This window comes from Macaca nemestrina, chromosome 11 (genome assembly GCF_043159975.1).
Source record: "Macaca nemestrina isolate mMacNem1 chromosome 11, mMacNem.hap1, whole genome shotgun sequence".
Lineage (NCBI taxonomy): Eukaryota > Metazoa > Chordata > Mammalia > Primates > Cercopithecidae > Macaca > Macaca nemestrina.
This window is the reverse complement of record NC_092135.1, coordinates 37889892-37912327: the sequence shown is the minus strand read 5'-3', so window position 1 is coordinate 37912327 and position 22436 is coordinate 37889892. Positions and strand designations below refer to the sequence as shown.

General features: G+C 34.2%; 1 long non-coding RNA gene across 2 annotated transcripts in view; it reads left to right on the top strand.

The window, feature by feature from the left end:
• Nucleotides 1–22180, top strand: part of LOC139356965 (uncharacterized) — a 46665-nt gene extending 24485 nt beyond the window's left edge. For both annotated transcript variants that reach the window (XR_011609534.1, XR_011609533.1), the window contains exons 4-6: nt 13956–14061; nt 16830–16990; nt 21629–22180. This is a non-coding gene — a long non-coding RNA (uncharacterized lncRNA). The remainder of the gene's footprint in view (nt 1–13955; nt 14062–16829; nt 16991–21628) is intronic.
• The last annotated feature ends 256 nt before the right edge of the window (nt 22181–22436 follow it).

Sequence of the window (22436 nt, the reverse complement as noted above, 5' to 3'; positions counted from 1 at the left end):
TCACTCTGATGGTAGTTTCTTTTGCTGTGCAGAAGCTCTTTAGTTTAATGCGATCCCATTTGTCAATTTTGGCTTTTGCTGCCGTTGCTTTTGGTGTTTTAGACATGAAGTCTTTGCCCATGCCTATGTCCTGAATGGTACTACCTAGGTTTTCCTCTAGGATTTTTATGGTATTAGGTCTAACATTTAAGTCTCTAATCCATCTTGAATTAATTTTCGTATAAGGAGTAAGGAAAGGATCCAGTTTCAGCTTTCTACTTACGGCTAGCCAATTTTCCCAGCACCATTTATTAAATAGGGAATCCTTTCCCCATTTCTTGTTTCTCTCAGGTTTGTCAAAGATCAGATGGCTGTAGATGTGTGGTATTATTTCTGAGGACTCTGTTCTGTTCCATTGGTCTATATCTCTGTTTTGGTACCAGTACCATGCTGTTTTGGTTACTGTAGCCTTGTAGTATAGTTTGAAGTCAGGTAGCGTGGGAAGTTTCTATTTGTTACCAATTTTGTGAATTAGATACACAATATATACTTCTCATGTGTTTGTTACTGCTTTCCCCCTACCTCCCTCTCCCTGTAAAAATATGAGTATATTTATTTCACATACTAATTGATGACGGTGCTCATTATAAAAACTACATTTTTATGAATGACCCTACTAGTCCTACTAGTCTGCCACAATATACAAAACAATTTAATTCAGGATTTATTTAGAAACAAGAACCACAAATTTAATATAGAGTTCAGATATAATATGCTCTGAAGAGCATTAGGAATTGACTAAGTAAGCTTTGCTAGCTTTATGATCTTAGCAAGTCATTTCCCCTATATGAGCCCTAGTTTCTTCCTGTATAAATGATAATAATTGTCTTTCAGGCTTGTGAGATTCCAGGAATTAGACAGGTGCATAAGGTAGATAGAACTACCTCCAGTGTAACAAACATGGGGGATTGCTGCTCAGTGTCATCAGGGACTCCTTCAAGTGTGTCTTCCTGTACAGAAAAGGTAAAAATAATAACATCACTTACATTTGTTATACACAATATTTTGCAAGATAATAACATCTCAGATTTCCGTACAGCTAGAGTTCCACTTGTTTTTTAAATTCAGTCAACCAGGGACATTTATTTGTAATTTGAAAGATACATTTGAGGAGAGTATCATACTTTTATGATTTCTTCTGACAAGTGTGGTATTAACATTGTGTGCGTGTTTGTGTGGTTGCATTATTAGGATCACTATCTTTGTTCTTTGAGTGCTGTGTTAGTCTATTTTATGTTGCTTGTAACAGAATTTCTGAACCTGGGTAATTTATAAGAAAATGGATTTATTTCTTAAGTTCTAGAAACTGAGAAGGTTGAGAAGCCATATCTGGTGAGTGCCTTCTTGCTGGTGGAGACTCTCTGAAGAGTTTTGAAATGGCACAGCACATCACACAGCAAGGGGCTGAGCATGCTAGCTTGGATGTCTCTTTCTTTTCTTGTAAAGCTACCTACCCCACTCCCATGATAATCCACTTATCCATTAGCCCATGAATCCCTTAATCCATGAATGGATTAATTCAGGCTCTGCTCTAGTGACCAGATCACCTCTTAAAGGTGATTAATATCACCTCTCAATAACACCACATTGGGGATTACACTGGGAATCAACATGAGTTTTGGAGGGTACAAATATTCAAACCATAGCAAGTTCTTATTGTGAGCTATTTCCCTGGCTTTAGTGCTAGGTGTTAGACGTTGGCTCATATCTCTTGTACACTGGCAAGTAACTTAAAACTTAGGGTGACAACTGATGACAGAAGTATACAGAGTTTTTTTCGTGAACACAGAGGAAAAATAGCATATTTTAAAAATTCCAATAAAAATAGAGAAAAAAAAACCCATATCCTTCAAATCAAATAAACTAATTTTGGGACAATAACAAAAATGAAGTAACATATAGGTGTTAGAATTTTAAACTAAATTAAATACACTAAACAGATTAAAAATTAATTCTAAAATCTTGTGAAGCAAATAAAATAATGTTCTGATTCATTTCCATGACTTCCAAATCCTGTAATTAAGGTTTTCTCTGATTTATTCTGGTGATATCAGTCATTTTGGGGCAGTTCTACTTACTGTCTCATACTCAGTCAAAAATCTAATTCTCCCTTGTCTCATATATTTGTGGTAAGATATTTAAATCTTAGTTCAGAATTTTATTCATATTAATTTTGTTCCAAAATTATAATAATAATTTACTAAAATTACTTAAATATGTGAGTCTCCAAATGGACTCTCAAATTTATTTTCAAAGCATGATCTGCTAAGGCCTATCAGCTGGTACAAGCTATAAAGGTTATCCTCAGCAAATAATTTAAAAAGGCAAATCTTTTCTTCAACTCTTAGGTGTTAATGCCACACAATCTTTTATATGCCTGTGTTAATTTCTAGTAATCTACCAAGTGGAATTTTTTGTTTCTATACTGTGGTGTTTATAAATTGCTTTTTAAAACTCTGTAGCCTATAGAAAAGGCTGATTGCTGTACAATATTTAGCAACTTTATAAACATTTAACACAACACAAAGAATCAGTTTGTCCAGTCAGTCACGTGAGAGATCTTAGTCATTTTAAACTTTCACTAACAATTTCAAAGTTTGGGATAATTTTGAGGAATAAATAAGAGCACATGGAGCCATTTTGGAATTCCAGCCTACCTCATCAGCTCTTCTGCTGCTCTCATGACTTGTTCTGGCCCCGCATTTAAGAGATAAAGTTTGTAAATGAGAAGTGTAGCCTTATCGCATAGGTGAAATGTGCTACTTACATCATGAACACCTTAATTTTATCCTCTAATTGCGTCTTGGAGTATGGGGCATTTTCCAGAGAGCCATACCCGATAAATTCATAGATTTAGATTGTTTTAACACAAGCAATCCTAAACAACCCAGATATGTTGTGCTAAAAACATTCCATAGATTAATAGATTAATATTCCACTTGTTACTGTTGGCTTTTTTTTTCTTTCTTTCTTTCTTTCTTTTTTAAATTCCAGAAGGTTTTTCACTAGCATATTACAAAGAAATTAGACTGAGGCTCCTACCTTCTTTTTTTCCTGGGAGAATCTTTTACCTGCATTTGGGTTAACTTTTCAATGTTTAGAGATGTATATGTTTAAAGTTTTGGCCAATAATTGCTGAGTAGCTGAATTTTAACATATATGCATCACATAAGCCACCCTTTAAACACAGATGATTTATATAACTCTTGCTAAAACAGTTATAAACTTGATTTCCCAAAATTTACTTATAGGAATCCTTTCTCATGAGGCCTACATTTTTAAAAGTATTTAAATTGCTTTGTATGTTCTATCAAAATTGGTAAAATTAAAATATCTATTGTGCTTTTTAGCGTAAGTCATGTAATTTCCTATGAAATGATCAGTACATGTTTTATGTCTGGTCCTTCCCAATTCTTTGTTATTACATCTTATTTTTTCCACTTGTTTGTAAGAGAAGGTGAATAAACCTTATTTTAAAAGATTTAAGAATTATTGGACTAAAGTGTCATTTTCATTGTAACTTAAATTAGCCAAAGCTAATTCTTAGCATTGTCATCTTTTGATATGTTACAGAAAAATAAAAAATTAGAAATAAGGCATTCTAGTTCAGCTTTCTTGAGGGTATGATTTTTCTATAAAAATCCGCTGAAAGATGCTGCTTTGGCAGGAAAGCAGTGCTCAAGTACTACTTTCAAAGAAATAAATCTAGGATATAGTAATGCTATTTTCTCAAGCAATAATTGATTGTTGGCAAAGATAACCTGAGACTCTCATTAAGTTTAACTGGCTTTATTTATTTATTTATTATTTAAAAATGCATTCTTTTTTAATGAGGTCAGTGTGAATTCATACCAAATGAACTCCCTTAACTCTGGACTTCAAAAAAACTGCCTAAATTCCTTTTAGCCAGATCTGATGGCGTATTAGTAAATAAAAAATGCCAACAGATTTGGACAACTGTCGACTTTTAATCTGCTTTTTAAAAGTAAAAATAAACAAATCAACACACACATAGATTCAACTAAATGATAGGTGAACCTTTAGTGTGTTTTGCCTTCTTTTTGTTTTCGGTTGCAAATGGTTGACCTGTAGCATTTCATTTGAGAGTTAAGTTTTTTTCTAGTTTTGTTCTGTATGTTGTTTTCAAAAATGGGTAAGAGCTTTATCTATTTGACTATCTTCCTTTTTAAACACTGCAGAAGGAAAATCAATCACAGGGGAAGTTGATTCAGGACTTAGAGGTCACTTCTGTGTCTTGTAGGCGCCACCTTTTACACCACGGGTTTCCTTTGGTTTTTAAAACATTGTAACTAACAAGCCTCTAACCAAGACTAATTAGATGAGTTAGAAACCTCAAATTGTAAGCAATTTACTCAGCTAATTTGAGTCTCTAAATATTCACAAGTATTCATGCTTTTATTAATTGTGTTAACATTTTTAAAAAGCATTGACAAAATCAGGCTCCAGCAATATTAGGTTTTGACCTTGCATTCTCCATTTCTCTAAAGATAATCTATTATTCTCCTCCTTTGATCCTTTCATTTGAAATGTTACATTAATTTGCACCCTAATTTTAAATATATATTCACTATTATAATATCTTTGCTCATGCTTATTTTCTTATTAACTTGATATATAGCTCAATTTGATTTGCATTTTCTTTTTTTATTTCTTTGTTATGTGAGAAAGAACTGTATTTTTCTTCTGCAATATCTAAATCATGCTTCAATTTATGGTTATACTAGTTTCATAAAAGTAACTGGAAATATTTCATTTCGTTTTATATTTTAGTTTTCCTCATATAATTTATACTATGAACAATCAGGTCACCCAGGTGGAATATCTTAACTAATGGACTAATAATATCTGAATATTTACTATTTTTTTACAGAATTTTTAAACCAAAACTAAGATGTTTGAAAAAAATATTTCTGTTTTGTATTGTATGTTCAATGATGCAAAATGAAAGCTATGGCATTTGTGTATATACATTACCAAATATCAGAATACAGCTGACATCTAATATATGATAACCCCTGAGTGACATTTTTCAAAGAAAACAGTAATCTTGAAGAATTTTGCTGACATAATTATCATTTTAACTTCATTATTTGAAAAAAAATTGTTTTATAAGATGCTTTCATATATGGGTGAAAATGTCAGATAAATGTCATTTTAGGCAGCTGCCTAAGAAGTAATGAAGAGTTTTTATTTTGAACTCTAGGTAAACTAAAAAGAGCCTGTCTTTCTTCCTGATTATAAAAAGTTAAATCAGCCTTACCAGGAAGTTTAAGCATTACATTCATTATTTTTAGTGAGAATGTTGAATATGTTCTTTCCAGCAATGATTCCAAGCAATTATATCATGACTCTTTAATTGTGTTCCTGACTTAACACCTAACATAAGTAGTTGTAAAAGGAGTATTTTGTGTTCATAGTGACTATTCATATCAGCCAAGCTACCAACATTCTCTCTCTGCCTTACAACATAAGTCCTTGGATTTAAGTAGAAATTACTATGAATATGGTTTGACTATGAATTTTATCATGATATTAATTTTAAATGGTTACATTTGAGAGTGAATATTAATGCTCTTACTTAAGCTTTATAGACAAAATCAGATCGCAATAGTATGGATGTAATCAGCTTCTTTAAAAAGTCAGTAGGTTTTATATTAACATTTTTCTGAGGACCCATAGTCTGGAGGATGGAGAGTTTTGTTCGAAATACACTAGGCATTCTTTTCTTGAGTGATATATTGGGAAATATATTTTAATTGGGAAATAAGAACAATTAGAAGTGTAAATACTATTCAAGGTATATCTCACTTGAAACAAATTATCATGTTAATTCATTAATAAAAATGAATTCAAACTAATGTAAAGAAACCAAAAGCACAGGAATTGGGGCCATTTAGTGAAGGAATACGCACACACAAGTGTTTTATAGTAAAAGTACATTGATATTTAAGGTGCAGTTACTGGAAAGCTTAAAAGATAGGCACAAGAAGCTGTATAAGAAGGAAGGAAAACTCACAAACTTAAGACATATTTTGTCCCCAAATATGCAAAAAATTGCATTGGCAAATACAGTGTAATACCACAAACATGTGGAAAATATGAATACACAGTGAAGAGCACATTCATTTATTAAATTATCATATGCTTGGACATCAGTGTAAAGCACTTGCTTGTCTATTTTTCCCATTTTATTCCCAAATGAAATGATCTGTTGTCTTAATCTCTTTTAATATAAAAGAAACTTAGACTCACAGAGGTAAATAACTTCCTTAAGGACATATGACAGTAAGCGACAAATTGGGGCTTTTTGAATCTATGGTTGTCCAACTATAATGTTACTTTGCTTCCTGGAGGGTTCTGAGCTGCTGAGCTTTTCCTGTAAAATAAAATCTCAGATTGTGTTCCTTATGATATCAGATTTGCTTTCCTCTCATGCTTAATCCCTTGATTTTGGTTTGGTATTCTATTTATTATGTTGTATCTACTTTTCACTATGTAAAAACTTCCTTCCAATGAGAAAGAAAATCAGAGTTTTGGCTTTACAATTAGCATCTCAAAGTTTTCTAGAGATCAGAGTTGCATGACATAAGTTGCTGCCATTCTGAATCACCATGGATCATCGATATTTAGCAAGACTAAAGGTGCTAATCTCATTTTGTCACTTACATGTTAGATTTTTCGGTGGTTAAAGACCAGTGGTTGAAACAGTGTCAAAATTAATCTTATGCTAATTGTTGTATTTATCAGCTTAAGTGATTAGATTTAGATTATTTGTGTGTGAGTGAGCATGCAACCATCCCTGTGAATTCTTAATAACAAAATGCTCTTTTTGTCCCTATCATTGTTAATGACTATTGTACTTTCTTATCTTCTATACAGCCTCGTTTACATCACTCACTGTTACCCCTATTATGATCTCAATTAGAATCCTACCTTTATGCTCATATCAACCTCAGACTATTGACTTTAAAACTTCCCCTTGTTTATATTCGGATGCTTGCTATTTCAACTTACTCTTTCTTGATCCAAAGCACTTCTTTCAATTCTCAGATTTTCTTTAATCATAAACTTTATTTTGGCCTAGCTCTGACCTGGGGTACCTTCCTACTGCTTTACTGAATTACAAAACCTGATTTCCCAGAAACTCACTTATGAAGAGGAGAAGACATTTCTGCACTTTTATGATAATTATTTCCAATTATGAAATCACTTAGTTCATATCATTGCCTCTAGGAAAACTCCTCACAAACCTGGGATCATAAGAATTTACGCATTTTCTTGGATCCTAATTGAATTTTTAGTCTCTTTTTCATATTGTTTAATAGGTAAAAATTTAGTTTCCCCAGAAAATCAACACTTTCAGATCCAAATTATTCCTTTATGCTTTACTTTTATTGCATTTTCTGTTATTTTATATTTGTTCAAAATAAGTAGTGAATTATAATTAAGCCAGCTGAGTTTATTCATGTTAAGAATTAATATAGATTTTCATTCTGTTTTTCTTTCCCTTGGGTGTTAAGTAGCATTAGCTGCATGCACTAAGAGAAAAGCCACATATGCAGATAAAGCAAGAGGTACTCTGCTATAATGATGCAAATTATCTCTTCTGCTGCATTAGCCTCTGAGAGTCCAGTTGAGGGGTTAGAAAACAGACCTTTTTACCTCTGTGTATCTCTTATAAGCACTTTTAATCATGGCACAAAGAGAACACTCAATAATTTTTGTTGGATGAATAAGAATCTGTGCTCCTTAGTTTATCTGAAATAGAGTAGCAATGAAGTAAATATCTCTAGCAAAGTACAAAATGGAATAATTACAGCAAAAGTCAATATGTTGTACTAAAAATGGAAAGTATCAGGCATTTGAATCCCTGCAATTAAAAGAATGTTATCTTGTGGTCTACTGAGAAAAATGAAGGAAGTTTTAAATTGCTTTTCTAAAACTAATTTGCAACAAAAGGCATTTAAGGATTGATAATTATTAGTTTGTTGTATTATGGTAAAATATTGCAGCCTGAAAGAACTGAAAAGAGAGCAAATTCCTTTTTCCTTTAAACTTAATATTTAAAGTAAATTACGCAAACTGAATAGTAGTCTATTGAGGAAAAGCCTATTGTTTTATTACCCAGCTAAGCTCATAATTGAAATGATAGTGATTTAAACCAAATGCTCTGTAAAGAGCTATCACATTTTTGAATTAGGAAAAAGTATATGAATCAACACATGGTTAATCTGCATAGCAATTGTCCATTTTCTTGTCAGAGAATTTAGCACTGTATTTAGTGTAAAATTATATCTAGTGGACCTAGATTTTTAGAAAGAGAAAAGGCTGCTTCAAAAAATTTCATTGTCAAGGTTGTATTCGTTATCTTTTTTCCTCTGAGGTAATTGCATGATTAAATTATGTGTGAAAAGAGAATTTTCAACTACTACCTTGAATAAAGGTTAGGAAAAGGTTATGTTTAGCATAACTCCATTTCCAACACTTTGTTGCTCTGTAGGCAGAATAATCTAATTTCATTTCTTTTCTGATTCCAATGGAGTACTGTATCCTCAGTTTTTTTTTTGTGTGTGTGTATATATATATATCTTTTCCCTTATCCATATTTGCATTCCTTCCACTGATTGTGTGGACAAATAGGATGATAGAAATGCAATGATTTGGGAATCACGGTATTTTTTAGAATGTCCTTTATTTTCCCACACTTCCATTTCTACTACCATGAGATACCTCCCAATGATAGTTTTTCTCTTTAAAATCCTAAATTAGTTTCTTTCTAAGATGTTGCTCAATTTGACTCAGAAAGAAAAAAAAATAACCAAATATTTCAGTTTTGTTTTTGTAACACTGGAATAACGTAGTGTCAATACGGTATTGGCATCCAGACCAAAGAAATGCTTTATGCCTATTATGAATATATTATTTCCTACAAATAAATGAAATATCTAGTTTTTCATTCATTCATGTACTACTAATTACTTGCTATGTGCCAAGCATTATTTTACAAAGATAGCCTATAAAGAATTATTTTTAAAACATAGGTGTATGATTTGAGAATTGTTGCACAAAATGAGCAATACTCCTCAAAACTAACAAGGTCATCAAAAACAATGAAAGTTTGAGAAACTCACAAGCAAAAGGAGTCTAAAGAGACATGACAACCAAGGCAATGTGGTATATTGGATGGGATCTGGTAGCACACAAAGATATTAGGCATACAGTTAGACAATGTGAATAAAGTACAGACTTCAGCTAATCATAATGTATCAGTGTTGGCTCATTAATTGTGACAAATATGCCATCTCAGTGTAAGTTGTTAATAATAGGGGAAATGGGTGTGAAGTATATAAGATTTCTCTGTACTATCTTGACAATTTTTCCATAAGTCAAAACTTCATTTTAAAAAAGCTGGGAAGAATCTTAGCTATAATAGATTTAGCCCTAAACTCCTCATTTTATAGAGGAAAAAACTAAAAGTCATAAAGCCTGTATAGCTTTTCTAGGGTAAGATACAGCTTATGAATTAAGGAACTGAAACCAGACAATGGCACCTAACTGAAATGAATTTATTCTTTAGCATAACTAAAAACAAAAACTGTAATATTTTATTACACTATGAAAATAAATGTATCAATCTTTACAGAAAAAAATACCCTTAGTACATGTTTTTTGTTCACTAACCTCATTGGTGCATTATATTAATGAGGTCCAATAGCCTCTCTAACCAATGGTATCCTGCAGTGGCTTAAAATATGTGTGTGTGTGTGTGTGTGTGTGTGTGTGTTCTGTGCCCTCTAAGTACTTTCTGGATGTTCTTTCTCATCTTGACACTTATCAATGATCCATTTATACGCTTTCTTTGTCTCTGCACAACTGATATCTGTTACACTTAATCTCCTTTATTTCTACTTATTTTGAAAAATTTTAATTTCTTGCTTTATGAATAACTTTAGGATACAGATTTTATTACAAAGTTAGAAAGAATGATCTTTTATGCTATATTGGGCTATGTTTGAGCTCTGCTGAAATAAAGCCAAGATAGTGATTAACAAAGCTAAATGTAAAACATATATATGTGTGTGTGTATATAGATATAGATATAGATATAGATATAGATATATACACACACAAATTATTTGATCCATATGCCCAGTTACCAACAAGGTTTGAAAAACATAAAAGGATAATCCCCTCATATTCACTTTCTGATGTCCAACTACAGTTGACCCTTGAACAATGCAGGGGTTAGAGGTGCCAACACTGTGCATAGTTAAAAATCTGTGTATAACTTTTGACTCCCTAAAAGCTTTACTACTAATAACCTGCTATTGACCAGAAACCTTACTGACAACATAAACAGTTGTAAAACATGTGTTTTTGTGTTATATGCATCATATATTGTATTCTTACAATTAAGTAAGCTAGAAAAAACAAATTGTTCTTAAGAAAACCATAAGGAAGAGAAAATATATCTACTATTCTTTAAGTAGAGATGGGATCTTCATATAGGTCTTCATCCTCATCATCTTCACATTAAGTAGGGTGAGGAGGAGGAAGAAGAGGGGTTGGTTTTGCTATCGCAGGAGTGGCCGAGGTGAAGAAGGTAAAAGGAGAAGCAGAAGAGGCAGGCATACTCAACATAACTTTTATGCATAAGTGGACCTGTGCTGTTCAAACCCATGTTGTTGTTCAACGGTCAGCTGTAGTTTATGTTGATCTATAGAAATACCCTCTGGCACCTATGAGAGATGTGGAAGGATCCTGTCAGCTATATTGAGGCTATTGTTCATAGGTGATTATGATACTTGTTGGGGGCTCCCTGACTTCCTACTTTATATCATTTATTTTAATGCAAAGAAATGCTTGACGTGCTTGAGTAAATGCAAAAAACTAGAGTTCAATGTGAATAAGAAAAAAGAGATAACCACAGTCTGATAAAGTAAAATCTCTAAGTGAGTATTTAAAAGACACTAGAGTAAATGGGGGGAATGAGGTATAGTTACAGAATTTACTGTTTTGGCACAGATAATAAAGTTCCTTGACTCTGTCAGTTCAAGATGTACCATAAAATAGTAGAAATTGTACTATATCTGGATATAATCGAATCTTACTTTATTGAACAGAACAAGATCCCAACATAGTTGAAAACCAAGGCATAGGTAAAATAAACAATTTTTTTTTTTTTTGAGACGGAGTCTCTCTCTGTCACCCAGGCTGGAGTGCAGTGGCACAATCTTGACTCACTGCAAGCTCCGCCTCCTGGGTTCACACCATTCCCACCTAAGTAGCTGGGACCAGAGGCACCCACCACCATGCCTGGCTAATTTTTTGTATTTTTAGTAGAGACAGGGTTTCACCGTGTTTGCCAGGATGGTCTCAACCTCCTGACCTTGTGATCCACCCACCTCAGCATCCCAAAGTGCTGGGATTACAGGCGTGAGCCACCGCGGCTGGCCAAAATAAATAATTTCAAACAGGTGAAGAAGAGAAATACAGAGAGAATCACAGTACAGTATCAGGTAGAGTTACTAATGTGTCTCTGGAGACACACTGCATGTTAAGTCTATACCTATATTAAGTGTTTTTGTATGTTAGAACAAAAACTTTTGTATGTTAGAACAAACTTTGTATGTTAGAACAACGTGTGGATAGGTTGCATTGCACATACTGACCATATGAGGATTACAGCTTTTGATATTTTGCAGGGAGTATAATTAGAAAAATATTACCATATGTTATTAGGACCATGGACAGACAATGAGAATCGTGAAAGAGTCTGTGCCGAAGTTTCAATAATGTGATCAAATTAACAAATGGAGACAGAATAAAATTTGAAATGAGCACAAAGGAAACGCTACATGTCATCCCAACAGCTGTTTTTAACAGACTTAGGAAACTAGTCGAGGGTAAGTGGGTTGCTGACAAGCTACTGTCTTGAGGAAAATGAGGGAGAGAGAACTGGTAACTGCACAAAAGATATGTCCACTTACTTTTTCACCCACCCTGGATTTTCAATACTCTTCACTTGACAAGCAAAAAAGTAATAAGGATGTGTGTAAAGCTTTTTATCCCACTGAAAATTGTTGGGCAGAACTTTTCAGGGACATCTGGTCTCACTTTTAGAGCAGAATGACAGAAATGTTCAACATTCATAAGCACCTTGGAAAATGGGGTATGTGACAATTTATGCCCTGTTTCTCCTCTTTATGTGTGGGTAGCTTAGAATTTGTTGATTGGGCATAGATAAGTTCAACAGGTTTAAAGCTAAAACACGTTTAGGTTCAAGCCTGTCTATACAATTTCCTTGATAATGAGAGAAAAAAAAATTTAAAAAGGAAAGGTGTGGCCATTAAATATATTAGACTACCCCATTCCATGTACATTATTTGGGGACTGTTATGAAGTAAACACTTCATAATGGTTATTCCTTATTACTTAAATCATTGTGGAAATTTGCTCCTTCAAAAACGGGCGTACAATTCTCTAGTAATGACAACTTCAGCACTCAGGAGACAAAAAAACCTAGGATAGCAGGGATTTTCCATACTGAGCTTTGCTCCAATTTTAGAGCCAATAAGCTAATTTCTCTCCTTCATGCTAATAGGTTTTCAAGTCACTTAGGTATTTAAAATACTACTTTTAGATTACAGAACTGGAAGAGATAATAGATTTGACATTTTTCAAACTACCTTTTCTAGATGTGCCCCCAAACTCATCCTGCCAAATGCAGATTGAAATAAAAATCTGAAGCACTTTTTCAGAAGAATCGCTGATGCTAGTACTGCGTGGGTATAGTTGGAAGGATAAATTTGCAATAGATTCTCATCAAACTCCATATTCCAATCAATGAGAGGGGAAAATATGTAGGGGCAAGAAAGAGATATTGTATAGTATTCAGCGCTCCCCTGCAGCCTAATTCTGTAGTAAGTCAGGTGAAGCAAGAGCCTCACCTCACCTACCCTAACTTACTCCTCAGCCTCTCAATACCTGGCAGGCTGGACGTACACCAGCCCTTGTTCTGGAAGAACCATATCCTTTCCCTCATATTCACTCTCTTAGGTAAGTTTTCCCAGTGAAGTCATATGGTTACATTTTAAAAATCTGCTGCTACTTTTTTAGTGCATGCAGTCCCGGGGAGCAGGAGTGAGGGAGGAATGGAGCAGGGAGGAAAGGAGAACACATGCCAGAACACAATATTCAAAGGCCACCGTTTGGTACAGAGCGTGACTGATTGCTCAACCTCGTAGGGTCAGCATCTGAGATGCTTTAGAAAAGGCTGCTTACGAATGCCATCTCAAGACCATAGTGGATCTTGGGTTAGGTAGCAGGTACCACCAGCTTTCACAACAGAAGTCCGGGAATTTAAAACATCTGTTGTTCTGTATTGCAGACACAGAACTAGCAATTTTACAACTGTCTGTTCTCCTGGAAATTAATTTCTCCCAGTTCTCATTTCCCAATTTTAAAAACTTTGGCTTTATTTTCTCAACCCATTTTCTGATTTCCTACATGAATTACCACTAGTTCATATGTCCACTTTGCTTTCTATTTTGATTCACACAGATTGACTTTGTAATCCATTTTTCACGCTCCCCAGCCACCCCAGGTTTGTGCACAGGTTCTTATGACCAGAATGCATGAGATTTGATGTTCTCTACTTTAATTTGCTGGCTGTAGGTAAGGGATATTCTCCCAGTTCCTGTTGTGTTCCAAGATAAAATCTTAAAGATCTCTCTAGATAAGTGACATACTCATACAGTATTTTTTTTACCTACTTGAATTGCATATATATGTGTGTGTGTGTGTGTGTATATATATATATATATATATATATATATATATACACATATGTCACTTAGCATTTTATAAATTACTTTCATATATTTTCTTTTTAGACTTCACCATCAATTCATACAGCAGATATCATCATACACAGTCTGGGTGTTGATGATTTGGGCCCAGAGAGACCAAGTAAGCGAATTGCCTGAAGACACATTGTTGGTGAGTAACAAAATACGGGGACCTGGAGCAATACTAATTTCACAACCCTATTTACTCTCTTCTGGAAAGTAAGAAAAAAAAAATGGTATGACTCTGGAAAAAATTGATGAAGTTCCCAGGTCTCAGATTAAAGCATAATATTGGAGAAGCAGAAACTCTGTTTATCACCCAGTGAAGTGAATTTGAGGATTAGATCTTTCTCTGTTAGTTATAGTGCATTATTCAGGGCAGATACATGTGCCTGACCATGTTGATCAGATAAAGCAGATGACCATTAAAGTCCCCTATCACAGTATGAAATATGACTGTATGTTCTGCTATTCCTATTTAATGGAGAAATGTGAGAAAGCTGTTCCTTGTTGAAAATCAACTCACAAAATAAACAAATAACATTGTATCTATTAACACTAGCAAATGAGAACAGAAAATAGATGACTGAAAATCATACTTTTAGCATAACATATGAATGATGCAAATTCCTCGGGGGTAAAAAAAAATTAGCAATCTGTTCATACTGGTTGCCAGAAAGTTCTTGAATTTAAATATGAATACTTCTATTGTGACTATGAAGGCTGACAGAGCTGTATGTCTGAAATTTAATCTGACCAGTGATGTTAGGATATAACAGCAGATATTCGGGACTGAAAGTGGGTACTCATCAATACAAATACTACACTGAGATGTAATAAATATCTCCTTGCCAACTTTTTTCTATGATGTCACTGTGAGCTTTATGCAAGAATATTTGTTACTTTATATTTTAAAAACCTTTAAAATAAATGATATATGGAATGAAAGATTAGCAGTAGCAGATAAATCATCACCATTTGATCGTTTATATTTGACGATGGTAAAGTGATAGCCTTAATGTCATTCCATGCATGTGAAGCACATTGAAATTATTAGAAACATATCAAGAATTCTGAATGAAACAACACACCTAAATCTGAAGTCTTCTCTCTACTCTCCTTATCCTCTAATGCTATGTATATCTGGGCTGTCTAATTATAACACATCTAGGTAGGTGAGAAACTGTTATTTCAAGATGATGCTGTGCAAAATTCTTGGTTAGATTTGTGTTTAAGGTCTAAATGAATGCTATTAGTATATTATGGAGAGTGTCTGGCTTGGAACAAAGTATTGACATACTTTCTAGAAACAGAATTAGTAGGAGCAAAACTCATTTCTGTAGGAGATCTGGACTCTTTGAGCAGTGAGAAATGTCAGGGTCACATGTGCAGTCGGAGAATGTGAAGGAGACAAGGACCATAGAGACAGAAAGGCTGATTCTTTCCTCTGCTCAAACTTGTCCAAGGTACTTCCTAACAACAAGAAAATGGCAGAACCTGAAAAAATGAATGTTCGTAAGTCTGAATAGCAGGAATGGAATCAAATTAAACATCAAAATGCAGGGTTCACAAAAATATTTTAAATATATATATATATATGTATTTTTTTTCTTTTAAGCAAGCAACATTTGTCTGCACTGTTCTATGTTTATGTTTACGTGTGTGTTTTGCAGTAGACTGGTAATAAGAAAGAATAAAATCACTTGCTTGACTGAAAGAGTCTGTTAATAAGTAGGGGAGAGAGACATGTTCACTTCATGGATAAACATAATATGATGAAAAGAGACCCTATGCAAAAGGAAGGATTAGAAGGGTGTCTGTGAGAAAGAATGATAGTCTGATACTAATAAAAAGCATTGATTAAGGAGAGCAATGTCTTTTCTTCAACTTGAGCTACTGAGTTTAATATTTGCTCTTTCTGACTATGCTGAGATCAGAGCACAAAACTTTTCCCTAGCCAGGTAGTTATTAGAGAAACCCTGAGCTCTACTGGTGAATCTACAATCACCACTTGATGATGGCAAATGGGATTTATGATTAGACTATGAAATAGATAAGAGTATCTTTAACTATCTTTGAGAAGTGCATGGTTGTGCAGACAGGTAATGCTGTGGTCCTTACCTGTCTTAGACGGGACCCTGCCTGAGGAAGACTGAGTTATAGCCAGGATTCCTGTCTAGAACAACTGTTTAGAAGCAAGAGGTGGGAGGAGTGGACAGAGGTGTTGTGTGAGGTTACAACATGAAAAATGTTTGTTTGTTTGTGATACTCACTGGTCAACCAGAGCAGGCCTTTTCGGTGCTGTTCTGAGTTGTTTTTTATTTCATTTTTAAAACTTAAAATCCTGTAAGGGACTGCCTAACCATCCTGATTTATATGTACATGAATAAGTAAGCTCTTGTTAACATGTGTGATACATAGTATTTGACAGTGCTTCCAGGAATTCAGGACACTACTCAAAAGCTTATTAGATATGCTATACTTCATGAAAACACCCAAATTATTTATCATTAACTCTCATTTTACTGGAGAGGAATATTGCTGGAAGAAATTAGATTTTCCAGGGTAAGCTGAAAATAATTTATTTCATTCTGAAATATCATTCTTTTTATTTCCTTCTTTTCTTCCTTTCTTTCCTTTTCTTTTAGTTAACCTTGGAGCAAATTTTTTTTCTATAAAAAATGACTCTAAACAGTAACCTTTGGCTACCATTTCTTAGTACCAGATGATTTACCCACAGTAAATACATTCAGCCAAAGATGTGACCAATTTTTTTTTTTTTGAAATGTGATTTTTAGAAGGGAAGGCATTCTCCAGACTGATTGACGGAAATGGACTACCCCTGGTCCAAAATAAGCCACTGGCATCTTCTGCCAGCCCATGGTGCAGCTTCCTGAGTTTCCTTTCTTTCTTTTGTAGAGCTCTGTGGCTTCTTGACTAACACATGAGGCCACCTCACAGAGCTGTTTGAACTGTTCCTGCTGATAGGGGAGGGCATTTCTCCAGCCCTGCTTCTAGACTCCCTCTTACTCTTCAGATGGCCTCTCACACAGTTGCATATTGAGTTATCCTTTCAAAAGGTAATTTCACAAAAATGTACAAATATTATCTTCTGTAAGTTATTTGCAATGGATACGTGGGCCAAAAGCTAAGGTGAGAGACACAGACTTTGAATGCTAAATCTTGTTGAGTTTTAAAGATATATTTTTATATTGTATGGATTCCTGCTGAGCAGAGATGGTCTCATGGCGAAAGATTAATGTTCCAGACATGGAGGTTGCTGGACCCAAACGATCTCAGGAAGAAGCTATTCTTCACACACAGCTATCCAGGTTGCCAATTTAGAATGCATTTTTATCTAAGCAGAGTATATGTGTGGACATATTTCCTGTAACTTCTGCAGTCACAGATATAAATATTTTCTGATTAGTATTTCTATGGCCAACTTAGTTTCTGACCCTACCTTGTCAAGGAATAAGGTTTACGTCTCAGTCTGTGACCTACTTTTTTGTCAGGATTGTCACCTGTGATCTCAATCCTGCTTTCAACCTGCTATAAACATAATTCTAGGCCAGAGGTCAGAGATCATAGGCCAGTTTACAAATATTGCATTTATTGTTCTAATTCTTAAACAGTGTATATAGTTCTCTGTGGCTAGGCAGAGAGAGAAGAGTAGACATGACAAGCCAGCTGGGGCAGACAAACTCACCTTGAAAATTTCATGCAGAATAGTTCTTACATCTGATTTTACCTATATCTTATTTGGAAAACTTCTAACCCAAATTACTAAAAACGTTTTCCCTTATTGTAATCAAAATGTAATCTACATATGTCAAAGTGCAAACATTAATATATACAGCTTACCAAATAGAAATAGAACAAGAAATATCAGCAACATTTCTTTTTTAATCACATTCTTATCACTAGAAAAAGTTTTAGTAACTTTCGTATTTGCATATTTCTTTATAAATTATATATAGAAACTTGGGTGTAATATTCATCATAAAACATTCTTAAAAATATAAATTAAAAATGTGAGAAGCTAGCAAATGAAAAGGAAGCTACAATATTTTTTTCTTATACTGATATAGTTTGGATATTGGTTCCTATCCAAATCACATGTTGAATTTAATCGGTAATGCTGGAGGTGGGGTCTGGTGGGAAATGTTTGGGTCATGGGAGCAGATCCCTCATGGCTTCATGCTGCCTTCCTGATAATGAGTTCTCTTGTGAGATCTGGTAATTTAAAACTGTGTGGCACCTCCCCTACCCCCAACTCTCATTCCTGTTCTCACCATATGAGAAACCTATTCTCCTGCTTTGCCTCCAAAAGTGATTGTAAGCTTCCTCAGGCCTCTTCAGAAACAGATGCTGCTATGCTTCTTGTATAGCCTGCAGAACCATGAGCCAATTAAACTTATTTTCTTTGTGAGTTACACAGTGTCAAATATTTCCTTGTAGCAATGCAGGAACAGCCTAATCCATAAATCACTAAACATTCTGTCCTGGGAAGCACGTTCCTTCCCTTTGGAGTTGCTTGTATGGCTCATGATGCATAGTTGCTTCTTTCTGTCTTACTGATCTCAAGTTGAGGACACTCATCGTCTTCTTGGTTTCTCTCTGTTAACTCGCTTCATTATCTCTTCCTGATTTCTGAACTCTGGTATGTAGATATTCAGAATTGATATGCACTTCATACATTTTTACAGTTGTGTAGATCTGGAATATTTGGTTTAAATTCTCAGACTTAGTTCAGCTCTGGTAGCCAACTTCTCCGAGTCTGCCTTGTCCAGTGGTTGCCAACAAATGGACACAGTGTGTGTAACTACATATTTACAACTTGTTATGTAACAAGTGAAAATATCAGGTCCTCTATCTCAGTGTAAGCTATTACATTATGTAGTGTGGATCTTTTTGGTACTAACTTATCATTATCCTTTGCATTTAAGTGATGTCAAGTTTTATAAGTATCTGTGTAAGAGAAACAAATATGGTTTATATCTGTATCCAATCCTGACATGGAAATATAGTCTTTTAAAATATAAAATTACAGTGTCTGCTGGTCTTTTAAAATATAAAATTACTGTGTCTGCTGTTTGATACTATTTGTCATATTCAAACATGTTATGCTGAGAATTTTTCTCTCTGTGATGATGGACTGCGAGGTTGGCCAGTCTTCTGCTGTGCTGTCTTAGTATCACTCCATTATGCTTTGTGATCTAGAGATTAGAACCACTGGTTTGTCTTCATGTCTTACAGATAATTGCTCCATTGCATGTGTCTGTGTGTGTGTATTTGTGTGTGTGTGTTTAACATTAATACTTATAAATTTTTTATTTTGAAATAATTTTAAGCTTGGAAAGTTGCATAGATAATACTTAGGATTTTCTTGGAAACTTTACCCAGCTTTCCCTAATGTTGACATTTTAGATAACCACAACCAATGATCAAACCCAGAAATTATCATTGACAAATACTACTACCTAAATGAATTAACTTGTTTAAGTTATATTAATTATCTCAGTAAAGCCTTTATAAAGTGTATAATCTCTTTTCATCTGGAACACTTCCTCAAATCTTTATCTTTCTTGAGTCCTTGCCAATTGCTTTGTAAGCTATCCTTCAAATTGTGTTTGACGTGTTTTCTCATGATTAAATTCAGTTTAGAAATTTCTGGCAGAAATAACACATAAATAATGGGGTTTTTTCCTTACTCAGTGTATTACTTCAGAAGTTACATATATAGTTATTTTTTACCTCTGGCAATACGAACTATGTGATCATCTATTTAGGGTGATGTTTAGGTCTTTCCTAGAAAGTTATTTTTCCCTTTACTTTTATCTTCAGAGACAGCTTTCTCTCTTCCTCTGTTTATTTCTTTGTTTAATTGTTTACTTACTAGTATGGACTCATGGATATATGCTTGATTTTAGGTTATAATTAATTAATCAATCAGAGTATAGGTTATCATGCATTACTATGATCTTCTATTTTCTTGCTCTGATTGTCCTAAAATTGGACATGGGAGCCTCCTCATGTTGACTTTTATTTTCTTTGACATTCCACCACTTTTTAAGACTTCCTTACTTTCTGAGACCACAAAATGTTCCAGTCTTACCTTATCCATTCAATGTACCAGTCCAGTAACATAGCTTGCTCTAAAAAGCATTATTTCTTTCTGTTGGATAATGGTGTTTAGAAATCATTATCTGGATAACAGGTGTTCTCCTTGCACTGGTATGCCATTGTTTCTAGGTCTTCTCAATAAAAAGAGCTAGTAAACATATGTAAGGAAACACATGCATATTTACATTTTATATTTATCTATTTAAAAAACAATTAGTTTATCCTAATACCTTTAGTTCTGATCCTATACCACAAGTTTCATTTTAGATTATTTAAAACTCTTTTATTTAATAGTAAGAAATCTGGCTCTCACTATCCACGTTATATTCATGTATTTGCTCAATTCTGGAATACACATAGTCTCAACATTAGTCGTTTATATTTATGTAAAAAACAATTTACTAATGAGAGTGTAACAGTTGTGTACAGTTTTTTTGTTTGTTTTTGTTTGTTTGTTTGTTTTTTTGTTTTTTGTTTTTGTTTTTTTGAGACGGAGTCTCACTCTGTCTCCCAGGCTGGAGTTCAGTGGTGCAATCTTGGCTTACTACAACCTCTGCCTCCTGGGTTCAAGCGATTCTCCTGCCTCAGCCTCCTGAGTAGCTGAGATTACAGGTGCCCACCACCACACCCAGCTAATTTTTTGTATTTTTCTTTTTCAGTAGAGATGGGGTTTCACTGTGTTAGCCTGGGTGGTCTCGATCTCCTGACCATGTGATCTTCCCACCTTGGCCTCCCAAAGTTCTGGGATTACAGGCATGAGCCACCATGCTCATCCAGTTGTGTAGAGTTTTAATTCACTTAGAGTACATAGTCAAAATACTGTTGTCTAAAATTAATTAGGTTAGTTATTTTCTCCTGCAACTCCTTCAATGTGTTTATGATATTTATTTGAAATAAGGAACATTTCTTTTTTGGCCTCATTTTTGATTCCTTCATATGACCTGTTGATTTAAATTAATTGTTTTAATGTTTTGAGAATATGAAATATTAGCTTGGTTCTAAAAATGACACCCCAAAAGGCGAATTTATAGAAGTTTCACTCTCTCATTGTCCCTTCTACTGTGCTCCCATTTCTCATTCTTTCCATCCCATTCTCACTCATCACCTACAGGCAAACAAGCTCATTCATTCCGGTTAGTTTTTTCTATTGTTCTTTTTGTTTTTCACAAAAGGGATATATGTATATATGGAATATATATATATATATATGGAATATATATATATATATATATGGAATATATATATATGAAAAAAGACAGATAGATATTACATGACAGATAACTTACTGCAGAGTCTCTCTCTCTCTCTTATTTATTTATTTATTTATTTTCACTTAATGGTTATGCCCTGGAAATTACTCCATATCAGTTCACAGGGTTCTTCCTCATTCACCTTACAACTATATTTACATTGTGTATATTGTTTACTAACCTATTCTCCAATGTTTGGGAATTAAGATTGATTCTAAGATATTTGCACTGACAAACGATGTGGGAATAAATAATTTTCATTTTTTTTTAACTGCTGGATACATATCTTCATAGTTTCCCATTTTAAATGTGTCATGTACTGATTCTTCTGTATCTTTCTAGAGTACATGCTTTCTCTGTTAAAGCTGTGGCAAATTTCTAGACTTGGCATCAGGTGGCTTTTGATGATTCTCAAAGATAATATTCATCTAACATGAATACGTTTTATTGCTCCTGGGGACAGCTATAAGAATGCCCTACTGCTGCCAGGCACAGTGGTTCATACCTGTAATCCCAGAACTTTGGGAGGCCTAGCGGGGCAGATCACCTGAAGTCGGAAGTGTGAGACCAGCCTGACCAGCATGGAGAAACCCCATCCGTACTGAAAATACAAAATCAGCCGGGGCATAGTGGCACATGCCTGTAATCACAGCTACTTGGGAGGCTGAGGCAGGAGAATTGCTTGAACCCAGGAGGTGGAGGTTGTGGTAAGTTGAGATTGAACCATTACACTTCAGCCTGGGCAACAAGAGCAAAACTCTGTCTCAAAACAATAACAACAACAACAACAAAATGCCCCACTGCCTAAAAATGTATCCTAAACAACGAAGTTCAGAAATGTTTTAATCAATGAAAGCAAAAATAAAATGTGCGTGGAGCTTCCCAAAGGTAAAACATTGCTTAGCAAGTGTTAGTTTTCTCATTAAGACAAATTTTAAGTCATTGCTATTTATTTTCTTTGCTATATACCAACTGTTTCGTAAAAGTATCTTTTGTAATTTTTTTTAAAAAAGTATGCAAATCCCCCCACACATATAAAGCTCAATGTATTTTCACAAAGTTATATGTATTCAGAAACTGGGGCAGAGTAAGAAATATACTGCTCACATTTGACATCTATCATTTCAGTTCACTTACCAAAAAAGTACAC